Source organism: Nerophis ophidion, linkage group LG05 (genome assembly GCF_033978795.1).
Source record: "Nerophis ophidion isolate RoL-2023_Sa linkage group LG05, RoL_Noph_v1.0, whole genome shotgun sequence".
Lineage (NCBI taxonomy): Eukaryota > Metazoa > Chordata > Actinopteri > Syngnathiformes > Syngnathidae > Nerophis > Nerophis ophidion.
Genome location: NC_084615.1, coordinates 33563207 through 33575322, shown reverse-complemented (window position 1 = coordinate 33575322; position 12116 = coordinate 33563207). Strand labels below are relative to the sequence as shown.

The window sequence follows — 12116 nt, the reverse complement described above, 5'->3', positions numbered from 1 at the left end:
CCACGTGGGATTAGAGGCGGGTGGGAAATGGAAATTGAGGGGCGGTAGAGAGTGGTGAGAACAAAAACAAAACTAACAAGGAAGCATTGAAGTAAAGGACAGGTAGTGGGTAAAAAGGTACAAATTACAAAATAGTACAAATGTTCGTTTGAAATAAAAGGGGATGGGGGAGGGACGCTACAAACGTTAGCAACACTAATGTAACTATATGAAAAAATTATACTCAAGAAAGATTAGTTACTTTAGAACAATATGATTTAAGTAAAAGTAAAAAGTAGTCATCCAAACAATTATTTGAGTAAGATTTCAGTGAAAAATGTACTCAATTGCTGAGCAAATGGTACGTAATTCTATTATTTCGTAACTTTTTTTATTAAAATCACACTACAACCATAGTGTGTGTGTGTGTGTGTGTGTGTGTGTGTGTGTGTGTGTGTGTGTGTGCGTGCGTGCGTGTGTGCGTGCTGTATTTCTACCCTTCTGGAGACAACAATAAGGAAAGGTACCTTCCATATGAAGAACGGTGGACAAGTTAGGACATAAATCATGGTCCCAATACGGAAAACCATTGCATCTAATAGAGAATGTCTAATTTGCAAATCTATCAAAATTAGGGTGGTCCCAAAAAGGAGGGATTTTTCAAATTGACTGTGTCGCATTTAAAAGTGCTCCCTCTCTGGTCAACATATGAAATAACAAGTGTGTGTAAAACAAATTGAAGTGGTCCCCATCTGGCCAACATGTGTTAAGTTGAAAAAAAAAAAAGTTAAAGTACCAATGAATGTCACACACACACACTACGTGTGGCGAAATTATTCTCTGCATTTTGACCATCACCCTTGATCACCACCTGGGAGGTGAGGGGAGCAGTGAGCAGCAGCGGTGGCCTCGCCCGGGAATAATTTTTGGTGATATGTAATAACAAGTGTGTGGTAGAAATTGATATGTATATAGAGACATACTGTAATAACTTGAAGTAAATAATAAAGATTAAAAACCGAATACAAACACAAAAATTTACAAAAAACTAATTAACTAAAAGCTTACCTTTTTTCAATATTTGCATAGTATGTGTATATTGTTATTGTTGTAAATATAAATCTTTATATATCTTGAAAGGGTGGTCCTAAAGAAGTAGGAATTTTTCAGAGGTCTCAATAAGGTACCAAACACAAGAATGTGTGTGTGTGCGTGTGCGTGTGTGTGTGTGTGTGTGTTAGTGTGTGTGCACGTGCGTGAGTGTGTGTGTGCGTGCACAAAACATGCACAATTATGACATTACAACAGGGCTAATGTTAGCATATGCCCAGCTAAAAACTAAACAATGTCTACAACTTACAGATCGCAACATGTTTTCTCTAATTGGAAGTTAAATTTTTGTAGGCTGAAATGTAAACATTTCTCCTGACACAAATGACAGTGCATGATATAAATGTTATTTTTCATAAACACACACACACACACACACACACACACACACACACACACACACACATATATATATATATATATATATATATATATATATATATATATATATATATATATATAGTGTATATATATGTATGCACGTATATTTCTATATACACATATATAAATACATATATATATACATACATGTATCTACATATATATATGCATGTATATTTATATACATACAGTATATATATATATTTATATACATACAGTATATATATATATATATATATATATATATACACGTGTATACATATATACATACATACATGCATCAAATACGACTGCAAAATTATACTTTGACAAAATAAAAGTATCTTATTGTAAGTTTATGAGCTGAAGTTTGTTTAAAACTATATTTAAACATATTATTAAAGTACATTTTGTCAGGAAAACTAATGTCAGAATGATTGCAATGTATGCTTCCGGGCACAGCCGCACGTACTTGATAGCAAACATGGCGCTTATTGTTAGTTGTCCTTACTCTCTTTATACACGACTCTGAATTTATCAACAGTCTGTTATTGACTGAAAAAAAAACCAAGCTGAGTACAGCATCTACTGTACACTCTGGATTTCAACACATTGGATGTGGATGAAAACACATTCAGATGATGTCCAATGGGATACAATAGGCCCTTTTCCATGGTTCCCTGAACTTTAGGTTCCTATAGAAGTGTGTGGTTTGTGTTTTTCCACTGCATTTAACAGTTCAGGGTAATTTATAGAAATCAGGCTGATTGCGTATGGAGGAGTGGTTTACTATATTTCTACACTGATACCATGTAAATAAACAGACAATAATAGGTCAGAGTTACTTTACTAAAAAGTAAGTTAATTAAATACAAATCAGTTATACACAAAACACTATGTAAGTTTACAGAATTGTTTATAAAAAGTTAGGCTTTTTATGAACACATCAGCTTTAACGTTAGCTTGTCAGCATTAGCATTCTGTTCATTCGGGTTGAGGATAGTAACTACACAAATGGAGCGTCACTATACTTTTCCAATATGTAAAAAAGTAAATAATTAATATTAGATGTCATTTACTTTCATTTATTTTACATCTCTCCAACAAAGTCTCTAAATAGTGAGCAGCTGAGGTCGTTACTTTGAGTCCTGCGTCATACTCCACTGTAACTGTTTAAAAGGGTCTGTCCACTTCTCATAGCTTTGCGTAACAAAATGAAGTTTGTAAAAAGTAATTAACAACAATAAACTACATATAGTTTAAAGGCCTACTGAAACCCACTACTACCGACCACACAGTCTGATAGTTTATATATCAATGATGAAATATTAACATTGCAACACATGCCAATTAGGCCTTTTTAGTTTAATAAATTACAATTATAAATTTCCCGGGAGTTTCGTCTTTGAAACGTTGTGTAATGATGACGTGTACGCAAGACGTCACGCGTTTTAGGAAGTATGAGTCACATAATTATACAGTTTTTTGGACATCTGTGTTGCTGAATCTTTTGCAATTTGTTCAATTAATATTGGAGAAGTCACAGTAGAAAGATGGAGTTGGGAAGCTTTAGCCTTTAGCCACACAAACACACGGTGATTCCTTGTTTAAAATTCCTGGAGGTGAAACTTTACTATGGATCAGAGCGCGTTTAAGATAACATGGATCCCGAACACATGTAAACCAGCAGGTTTCGGTGAGAAAATTGTGGTTAAAAAGTCAGTTCTTACCGGAGAAAAGCTGAGCTTGTGCCGTCCATAGCTGCCGTCGACTCCCCTGAGACACTGGCCTCAAGACACCCGTGGAGACACCCTTCCGACTATCAGGTAATATTAAACTCACTAAAACACTAGCAACACAATAGAAAGATAAGGGATTTCCCAGAATTATCCTAGTAAATGTGTCTAAAAACATCGGAATCTGTCCCTATGCAATCGCATTTTTTTAATTATTTTTTTTATAGTCCGTCGATAGTAATATCCTCAAACACAAATCTTTCATCCTCGCTCAAATTAATTGTCGTTTTCTCAGTCCTTGTAGCACTTTTTGTTGGAGGCTCCCATTAAAAACAATGTGAATATGTGAGGAGCCATCACACAGGTGACGTCATCGTCTGTGACTTCCGGTAGAGGCAAGGCTTTTCTCTTAGCACCGAAAGTTGCGAACTTTATCGTGGATGTTCTCTACTAAATCCTTTCAGCAAAAATATGGCAATATCGCAAAATGATCAAGTATGACACATGGAATGGACCTGCTATCCCCGTTTAAATAAGAAAATCTCATTTCAGTAGGCCTTTAAAGACTAAAAGTAAAAACACTGCAAGATAGTTTTACTGATCAAAAGTTCCTGCAAGTCGAAAGTTCCTATCCTTTGTCTTTCTCTCTGTTGTCAAGTTTGCTATAATAGAAATACACAAGAAATTACAAATAAACAAGCCGTCGTGCATTACATAATGGCAGTTTGGTGTGTGAAAAATACGTTTTAGGAACGCCCCTCACTGTGTTCAACCAATCAACGGTCGTCAGCACAGCCCACTCACGATAAGGTTCCAAGAACCTTCTAAAAAGCCCACCTAGGTGGCAGGAACTCTGACAAGTTCCTGACGAACTAAATCTAGCCGGATAGTTTTTGGTGGAAAAACAGGGGGAACTTTATTTTCCCGGGTAAAAGGGAAAGTTCCTGTAAAAGTAATTTGCGGGAGGAAAGCGCCTACTGTGGTACAGTGGTACCCTTCCCTCTGTTTCACTGTAAACCTTGCAGTAGTAGTAGTAGTATGCTAGAATGTTGTGGGAATTGTGCTTATATACTGAAGATTAGTGTTTTCTAACCCTACGGCCTTCTAGAGCAGTGGTTCTCCAATGGGGGTACGCATACCCCTGGGGGTACTTGAAGGTATGCCAAGGGGTACGTGAGATTTTTTTTAAATATTCTAAAAAATAGCAACAATTCTAAAATCCGTTATAAATATATTTATTGAATAATACTTCAAGAAAATATAAGTTCATAAACTGTGAAAAGAAATGCAACAATGCAATATTCAGTGCTGACAGCTAGATTTTTTGTGGACATGTTCCATAAATATTGATGTCAAAGATTTCTTTTTTTGTGAATAAATGTTTAGAATTAACTTCATGAATCCAGATGGATCTCTATTACAATCCCCAAAGAGGGCACTTTAAGTTGATGATTACTTCTATGTGTAGAAATCTTTATTTATGATTGAATCACTTGTTATTTTTCAACAAGGTTTTAGTTATTTGTATATCTTTTTTTCCAAATAGTTCAAGAAAGACCACTACAAATGAGCAATACAATTTAATAAATCAGTAACTGATGACATAGTGCTGTATTTCACTTCTTTATCTCTTTTTTTCAACCCAAAATGCTTTGCTCTGATTAGAGGGTAGTTGTATTAAAAAAATGTTCACAGGGGGTACATCACTGAAAACAGGTTGAGAACCACTGTTCTAGAGGGCCGCCAAAAAATATCTGTTTCTTCTTCTCTGGAGCTAAAGTCACAAAATTTTCTTCAGTGCAAAAAATAGAACTAAAGTGGTGAAGCTGTATTTTTAGTTGCACTTAACTTTAATTGCCAATTTATTTCATAAACATATATATTGCCAAAACAAGAGTAAGATTACTAATTCAGGGTTAATATTCGAGTGGATCACAGGCCTCTCTGTAGCGGAAAAGTTGGGCCCTGGGGTCAAAAAGGGGCTTTACGTAGGGGTCTGTCAGACACAGGTCACTTGTCTTCAGTTTGTCACATGCAGTGGACGTGGGCACTCATCCGGGCACAAAATTCATTCACTCCAAAGTATGTGTGTTGCCCACTTGCTTGTAAATTGATGAAAACGGCAGTGTTTTTGTTTTTAGGTGTCTTGGTCGTATCAAATGAAACTTATAATTTGTTTATTACAAAATGTAGATTGAAACATTAAAGGTTGACTATGTAGAATTACAAGAAAAACAACATAAAAAGAATTCCAGCAGTCGATTGCCAGACCGTTGCTAAGTAAAACGGGCCGTTGCTAGGGACTCCGCTCTGGACAGAGGACAGCAGAGGAGGACTGCTAAGCAGGATATATACCTTATGTTTCATTTTTACCGTCATTAACAGCATAACAAATGACTTGTACCTTGTTACAGGGACAGTGGAGGCTCTCTGCCTTCCAAACCACTGCTGCTCAGAGCCTCCGCTGTCACTGCTCTCGTCAAGTTGTAAAAAAAAAAAAAAAAAAAGGAGGAACCCCGTAGCACCGAAAGTCCGCGACGATAAACGTGTTTATGACAGATAAACCACACAAGTACACCCATCCTAACAATTATATGATAAATGTAGACAACTTTTCCTTTTCTTTTACTTTCATACTGCAACAGTGATTGTATGTTTACTGAGGGCTGAGGGGTGTGTGCGGGTGTGTGTCTGCTGCGCAGCCTGTGGAATGTGGAATGTTGAATACACGCACAGCGGAGGGAGGGATGAGAGGGAAGCCGACACTATATCGTGCGTGTCCCTTTTTCGGCGGATTTTCCGCTAGTGCAGATAATTTTGTCAACTTGTAATGTAGTAGTTTTGTGAGTTTATTAAAATTTGCTTTCTCAAATTTTTATTTGAGGGGGCAAGACCTTTATTTAAGGGGGCTCTGCCCTCTCATGCCCCTGCGTAGAGCCGGCCATGACTGCAAAGTAAATAATGTCCTATATTTCATCTGAGCTGCCTTTTGCTTTAAACCACCAAAAGCGTTTTGTCTATTTAATATCGAAGAGAGAGCATTACCCATAAAGCCCTGATGTCCACACAGGGAATCTTGTAGCCTTAGTATCAGATGGAATTTGAGTCATGGCGGTGGAAGAGAAACACAAAAGAAAACAACAGATGAAAATATCAATTCAAGCGACAAAGTAGCAGATAGATCAGCGCACTGAAGGAATAGCAAAGCCGACCAAAGACTGCATGAAAGCAAACCCACCTTGTGGTGGCTTTGTGGCCTCCTGTAATAGCCTGCAGCCGGTGCAGCGATACAACGGTGCCATTAAATCGTGCAGGGATATGGGCCATTACTTTGGCGGGCTAAAGTGATAGGGGAAAGAGAGGCTGACGGCACACAAATAGCATCCGTGCACGATAGAAGAAGGGCAGGGATCAATCAGTGAGATGAAAGAGGACAACAAAAACAGACGGTGTTGGCCTTAAAGGGCAAAGTGAGGGTAGATGCCAGGTAGGACTCTCCATCAGATTGCAGAAGCATGCATTTGTGTGATTAAAAGCTACAGATGGCCCCGCATACATCATGGTGGATATCGCCCGGACCTTCAATTGAACATCTCTCATGTCATCCGCCATGTTCAGTGTCCTTTTACTCTGCACTGACCAACCATAATTCACTCCCGTGTCTCCCTGCACAATCTTGTCTACCTTTGGAGGTGACTCCAGTGAGAGAACATAATAAATGATTATGATTCAAAGCCGAAATACGACCATGTATTCCCTATCAAATGTTAGCCAACTCTTTTAATCTTGAACTGCTTCACAAAAACAGTAAAAAGTCAAAACATGCCAGTGCTATCATTTCCCTGACATACACTCATGGTCAAAAGTTTACATACACTTGTAAAGAACATAGTAATAATTAATAATAATAATTTCTACAACCCTTATTTTTTGGTGATAAAGTGATTGGAGCACAAAAAAACATTCATGAAGTTTGATTATTTTATGAATTTATTATGGGTCTATCGAAAATGTGACCAAATGTGCTGAACAAAAGTATACATACAGCAATGTTAATATTTGCTTACATGTCCCTTGGCAAGTTTCACTTCAATAAGGCACATTGGGTAGCCATCCAAAAGCTTCAGGCAAGCTTCTGGTTGAATTTTTGACCACTCCTCTTGACAAAATTAGTGCAGTTCAGCTAAGTTTGTTGGTTTTCTGACATAGACGTGTTTCTTCAGCATTGTCCACACGTTTACATCAGGATTTTGGGAAGGCCATTCTAAAACCTTCATTCTAGCCTGATTTAGCCATTCCTTTACCACTTTTGACATGTGTTTAGGGTCATTGTCCTGTTGGAACACCCAACTGCGCCCATGAACCCAACCTCCAAGCTGATGATTTTAGGTTGTTCTGAAGAATTTGGAGGTAATCCTCCTTTTTCATTGTCCCATTTACTCTCCGTAAAGCACCAGTTTCTTTGGCAACAAAACAGGCCCAGAGTGTAATACTACCACCATGCTTGACAGTAAGCATGGTGTTCCTGGGATTAAAGGCCTCACCTTTTCTCCTCCAAACATATTGCTGGGTATTATTGCCAAACAGCTCAATTTTTGTTTCATCTGACCACAGAACTTTCCAAATTCTTCAGAACAACCTAAAATCATCAGCCCGGAGGTTGGGTCTTGGGCGCAGTTGGGTGTTACAACAGAACAATGACCCCAAACACACGCCACAAGTGGTAAAGGAATGGCTAAATCACGCTAGAATTAAGGTTTAAGAATGGCCTTCCCAAAGTCCTGACTTAAAAGTGTGGACAATGCTGAAGAAACAAGTCCATGTCAGAAAACCAACCAATTTAGCTAACCTGCACCCATTTTGTCAAGAGGAGTGGTCAACAATTCAACCACAAGTTTGCTACCAAAAGCGCCTTATTGCAGTGAAACTTGCCAAATATTAACATTACTGTGTGTATATTTTTGACCGAGCACATTTGATCACATTTTCAGTAGACTCATAATAAATTCATAAAAGAACCAAACTTCATGAATGTTTTTTTTGTGACCAACATGTATGTGCTCTAATCATAAAAATAAGAGTTGTAGAAATTTTTGGAAACTCAAGACAGCCATGATATTATGTTCTTTACAAGTGAATGTAAACTTTAGACCACAACTGTGTGTGTGTGTATATATATATATATATATATATATATATATATATATATATATATATATATATATATATATATATACACACACACAGTGGTGCAAAAAAGTATTTAGTCAGCCAAATGATGACAGAGGTATGTAATTTTCATCATAGGTACACTTCCACTGTGAGAGACAGAATGTGAAAAAAAAATCCAGGAATTCACAGTGTAGGAATTGTAAATAATTTATTTGTAAATAATGGTGGAAAATAAGTATTTGGTATTTGTTCAACCATTCAAAGCTCTCACATATGGAAGAAGGTTTTGGCTCAAAATCTCACGATACATGGCCCCATTCATTTGTTCCTTAACACGGATCAATCGTCCTGTCCCCTTAGCAGAAAAACAGCCCCAAAGCATGATGTTTCCACCCCCATGCTTCACAGTAGATATGGTGTTCTTGGGATGCAACTCAGTATTCTTCTTCCTCCAAACACGACGAGTTGAGTTTATATCAAAAAGTTCTATTTTGGTTTCATCTGACCACATGACATTCTCCCAATCCTCTGCTGTATCATCCATGTATCCATTTTGGTATAAACTCAACTCGTCCGGTTTGGAGAAAGAAGACTATAGATACATATATATATATATATATATATATATATATATATATATATATATATATATAGTATACATATACAGTATATATTTATAGACTGTATATGTATGTAAAGCATATGTATATTTAGTGTATATATATGTATACTATATATATATATATAGTATACATACATATATACAGCATATGTATATATAGTGTATATGTATGTATACTATATATATATATATACATATATATATATATATATATATATATATATATATATATATATATATATATATATATATAGTATACATACATATATACTATATATACATATCCCGGGATATGTATATATAGTATATATATATACATAAAACTGCATCACGCAGTTTTATGTATATATAAAACTGTGCCGTCTCGTCACTTATATATATATATATATATATATATATATATATATATATATATATATATATATATATATATAGTATACATACATATATACTATATATACATATGCTGTATATACATATACAGTGTATAAATATATGCATATATATTGTATATACTATGTACATATATATGCATGTATACTATATATATATATATGTATGGTACATTTTGTCAGAGTTACACATTTCTATAGCCATGCAAAACAAAAAAAGTCCACTGCAGAGGATGCTGGTTCTCAGAAAGATATAATAAACACACTTCATCCTACCCAACCCCCAACTTCCTATCTTACTCCTACAGTACTGATTTATGGTCCATCCGCTCCGTTGTTCACCCTCCCTCTCCTCCAGTCCTCTCTTCATGCAGACCACAGACTATCAACATGAAAAGTCATTTGCGAGGTAAAAGCATCCACTCTACGCAATGGGTTTGTGTTTAAATATACAGTGCACTGTTCTTCTTAGACTATTAACACATACTATGCAGCTGAGATTTACTTCAGTCCCCCCAGTGACCCTAAAAGGGACAAGCGGTAGAAAATAGATGGAGGGATGTTACGACAGGGCCTTAAGCCTCTCTCACACCAAGATCACGCAAAACACAAATGTAACTTGCAGGCTAATAAAAAAACATCTTTGTCTGGGTGCTATGTAAGGGTTTGCTGATTTTAAAGCTAATTATATCCATCATATCACTATATTAACAAACACAGGCTTTGCAATGCCAACTTTGGTTGCTTTTTCAAGTTTCTAATTGGATGACAGCCAGTGAATGTGTTTTTGTGTTGACAGACATCGTTTTAAAATCAGGGGTGTCCTGATACAACTTTTTCACTTCTGATATGATACAGATATTGGAGGTTTGAGTATTGGCCGATACTGATAATAATCCAATACTATATCAGCACGAATCACACATACATTTATTGTTTTATAGTGTGGAATGTTAGAAAAGGCTCAGAGAACAATAAAAGGTTTGAAAAACAGTAACCTTATGACATTCTTTTGACACAGGAGTGTTAATTTTGTTTTTGGCGACACCTTGTGGTCACAAAAATTAATTAAATTGAACGCATCACGCAGTAAGTTCAACGATGCGGACGTTTGCGTTCTAATACGCTTTTGCTTTGAAGACTTTTGTATCGCAACATGCAACTATAATTATTTGAAACTTGCTTATATTGACAAATTATTTAAAATGCAATATTGTTTAATTAAAGACACTGGTTACGTATGTCTAGCTTGTGTACTTAGCTGCTGTGTAGCTCCTAGTAGCCTATAGTCTACCATGTTTACATGTTTGTAAATAACTTCACTAAAATACAAGAAAAGACCAACCTTGTGTGGTTATTGGAAGCCGTTTAAATGTTAACTGGCTGTCTAACTTTGCACAAGTAAACATGCTGAAGGATTTAGTTTTTTTAGGTGTGTAAGTGTAGTGTATGAAAGATCTAAGAAAATGACATCATACAGTGGAACCTTGATTTACAAACCCTTCCATTTGCAAACTTTTAGATGGCACTAAGTATGCCTCTGTGTGCAAACTATGTCTCTGTGTACGAGTACTTCATTCGGTTATTCATTTTGAGTCCTGCCTGGAGGCACAAAGCACAGAGCAGCATTTTTGGGGAGTCGTACACTACTCGTTACTTCTCTGTGTTTGTAACGCATTTTACAAACCCCGTTTCCATATAAGTTGGGAAATTGTGTTAGATGTAAATATAAACGGAATACAATGATTTGCAAATCATTTTCAACCCATATTCAGTTGAATATGCTACAAAGACAACATATTTCATGTTCAAACTGATGAACATTTTTTTTTTGCAAATAATCATTAACTTTAGAATTTGATTCCAGCAACACGTGACAAAGAAGTTGGAAAAGGTGGCAATAAATACTGATAAAGTTGAAAAATGCTCATCAAACACTAATTTGGAACATCCCACAGGTGTGCAGGCTAATTAGGAACATGTGGGTGCCATGATTGGGTATAAAAACAGCTTCCATGAAATGCTAAGTAATTCACAAACAAGGATGAGGCGAGGGTCACCAATTTGTAAGCAAATTGTCGAACAGTTTTAGAACAACATTTCCCAACGAGCTATTGCAAGGAATTTAGGGATTTTATCATCTACGGTCCGCAATATCATCAAAAGGTTCAGAGAATCTGGAGAAATCACTGCACGTAAGCGATGATATTATGGACCGTTGATCCCTCAGGCGGTACTGCATCAAAAACAGACATCAGTGTGTAAAGAATATCCCCACATGGGCTCAGGAACACTTCATCTAACCACTCTCAGTAACTACAGTTGGTTGCTACATCCATAAGTGCAAGTTTAAACTCTGCTATGCAAAGCAAAACCCATTTATCAACAACACCAAGGAACGCCGCTGGCTTTGCTGGGCCCGAGCTCATCTAAGATGGACTGATGCAAAGTGGAAAAGTGTTCTATTGTCTGACGAGTTCACATTTCAAATTATATTTGGAAACTGTGGACGTGGTGTCCTCCGGAACAAAGAGGAAAATAACTATCTGGATTGTTATAGGCGCGAAGTTCAAAAGCCAGCCTCTGTGATGGTATGGGGGTGTATTAGTGCCCAAGGCATGGGTAACTTACACATTTGTGAAGGCACCATTAATGCTGAATGGTCCATACAGGTTTTGGAGCAACATATGTTGTCATCCAAGCAACGTTATCATGGACGCCCCTGCTTGTTTCAGCAAGACAATG

At 36.6% G+C, this 12116-nt stretch overlaps 1 protein-coding gene across 4 annotated transcripts in view; it reads right to left on the bottom strand.

Annotated features, from left to right (window-relative positions):
* Positions 1–12116, bottom strand: part of wasf1 (WASP family member 1) — a 114755-nt gene that overhangs the window by 35079 nt on the left and 67560 nt on the right. The window lies entirely within an intron of this gene.